Here is a 3,017-nt window from a genome sequence, read left to right on the forward strand (position 1 = left end):
GAAGTCCACCCAGCATCCCGTTCCTGTCCATCCTCTCCCACTCCGTCCCACCACCCAGGGCCAAGAACATCACAGATGGTGGACCGAGTCTTGAAGTCCACCCAGCATCCCGTTCCTGTCCATCCTCTCCCACTCCATCCCACCATCCAGGGCCAAGAACATCACAGATGGTGGACCGAGTCTTGAAGTCCACTCAGCATCCCGTTCCTGTCCATCCTCTCCCACTCAGTCCCACCACCCAGGACCAAGAACATCACAGATGGTGGACCAAGTCTTGAAGTCCACCCAGCATCCTGTTCCTGTCCATCCTCTCCCACTCCATCCCACCACCCATGGTGGAGAAGGTGGTGGAGATGTTGCCACGTTCTACGTGTCCACCTTGGTGGGACGCTTTCTGAAATGGTGGTTGGTTGGGTAGGGGTCGACCACATGGGAGAAGAAAGCCAGGAAGGGCTGGACAGTGGTGAGAGATGAAGCTCAACTGATGATGGTCATCTCCCACCCTGATCTTCTGCTGGGCCTACAGGAAACACCAGATTGGGACTGAAATGATTTAGAGAGTCTGGCGTTCACACCCTTGATTAGAAAAGCCAACATCATCTCTGATTTCAGATGGGAAAGAGGGAGAAACTCTTCACAGGGAGTCCTCGACTTACGGCCTCCATTGAGCCCAACATTTCTGCTGCTAGGCGACAAAGTTGTTAAGTGAGTTTAGCCCCATTTGGTGGCCTGTCTCGCCCCAATTGTTAAGCCCACCCCTGCAGTTGTTTAGTCACACGTTAAGTCGTGTGAACCTGTCTTCCCCCGTCGACTTTGTGTGTTGGACCGTCGCAAAAGGGGATCACGTGACACACCGTCCCCCGGGACATGGCGACCGTCGTAAACACGAGCCCGTTGCCAAGCGTCCGAATTTTGACCCTGTGACCGACGGTCGTTAAGTGTGAAAAAGGGTCCCAAGTCCCTTTTTCCGGGGCCGTTGTAATTCCGAACGGTCGCTAAACGAACCAAGGACTGCCTACCTTCACGCATGCTCCGTACCTCGGCCTTCCTTGTGGATCCGTGTCTCGGGAAGAATAAAAAAATGCACCTTTTTGCTCTCAAGAATGGCGCTGGGGTGGACCAAGCCCCCCGTCGGACCCCGGACCCCGTGAACTTTCGGGGACCCCTCCCTCTGGACCCGAGAGGGCGGGGCTAAACGCCCAGCCTAATTCCCACGATCTAGGAACACGTCCCAACACGGAGCAGGTGCCGCCTTCTCCCCCCCCCTCTAGGCCTTCTCCACAGCCCCTTCCGGTCTCCTGGGACCAATTGCTCCTGAGCCCAAGAACAGGGCCTGCGCCCCCTTCTCTCTTTTGAGACGCACTGATGACCTCTGGGTAGCCCGCTGTTGCCTTGCGGATGCTGGCATTCCTCTGCCGAGTGCTTTTTCCCCCCCCCCTCCATGTGTGGGGATGCCACTGCGTTGCTAGAAGGTTCTTTCGACTTAATGGGGGGGGGAATATTTCAAACCGGTCCCCCCAATCGGAACCTTCTAGCCTTTTTTTTTATCTCTTCCCCCCCACACACACACCCAAGCTCTGTTTTGCTATTTCTTTAGACCTGGGGGGGAGTTGTCTTCAAACATGGTGACTTTTAAGACTTGTGGACTTCAACTCCCAGAATTCCCCAGCCAGCCATCCTGGCTGGCTGGGGAATTCTGGGAGTTGAAGTCCACAAGTCTTAAAAGTCGCCAAGTTTGGGGACACCCCCATCCCCAAACTACCTTAGACAATTTTACTATGTATATTTCCACACGAAGAAGACCACTTGAAAAACCCGGTCCTCTGAAAGCTTTAGGCCCTTTTTAAATAATAATAATAATAATATTAATAATAATGATAATGACGATAATAAATAAATACTTTTTTAAAAACGGAAATCCTAGTCTGTCGTTTTGGGAGATGATACGGGGGGGGGGGATGAGAAACAATGTCCGTTGCGTCTCGTGCTGAGGGTAGGGGTGGGGGCCCTCCCGAGTTGTTGGGAGTGTGTAATTGTGTGTGTGTGGGTGTCTTTTAGGGTGTCCCCCCTTTTGTTGACTTGCTTGAGAGGATGAAGCACGCCTGGGAAGAGGTTTTTTTTTCAATCGTAGGGATGAGATTCCCACGCTTTGCCTCACGACGTGGTAGTCCTCCACTTACGACCACAAAGGAGTCTCGGGTTTCTGTCACTGAGTCAGTTGTGAAGTGAGTTTTGCCTCTTTGAATGACCCCTTTTTTTTGCAAAGAGTTGTTAAGCAAATCACCGCAGTAACCCTGGGGGAGGCTGCAAAAATGGTCGTAAGTGTGTGAAAAATGGTCGCCAGTCATTTCAGTGCCGCTATGACTTTGAACGGTCACTAAATGAATCGTTGTAAGTCAAGGACTACCTGTAAATTGGGGGTGGGTTTCCTCCCTTCTAATCCAGCGCCTGCCTCCTCCTGTTTTTTCAATCTGTCTAAAACCTCTTAAAAGTTTTTTAAAATTTTAATAGTATTTTAATAGTAATAGTACAAGGCCTTGGTAAGGCCACACTTGGAATCCGGTATCTGGTTTTGGTCACCGCGATGTAAAAAAGATGTTGAGACTCTAGAAAGAGTGCAGAGAAGAGCAACAAAGATGATTAGGGGACTGGAGGATAAAACATACAAGGAATGGTTGCTGGAATTGGGTAGGTCTAGTCTAACGAAGAGAAGGATGAGGGGGGACATGATAGCAGTCTTCCAGTATCTCAGGGACTGCCCCAAAGAAGAGGGAGTCAAGCTATTCTCCAAAGCCCCTAAAGGCAGGACAAGAAGTGACGAATGGAAACTAACCAAGGAGAGAAGCAACCTGGAACTAAGGAGAAACTTCCTGACAGTTAGAACAATTAACCAGTGGAACAACCTGCCTCCAGAAGCGGTGAATATTCCAACACTGGAAGTTTTTAAGAAGAGACTGGACAGCCATTTGTCTGAAATGGTATAGGGTTTCCTGCCGGAGCGGGAGGTTGGACTAGAT

The sequence above is a fragment of the Protobothrops mucrosquamatus genome, unplaced genomic scaffold (assembly GCF_001527695.2).
Source record: "Protobothrops mucrosquamatus isolate PMUCROS unplaced genomic scaffold, P.Mucros_1.0 scaffold5874, whole genome shotgun sequence".
NCBI classification, from domain to species: domain Eukaryota; kingdom Metazoa; phylum Chordata; class Lepidosauria; order Squamata; family Viperidae; genus Protobothrops; species Protobothrops mucrosquamatus.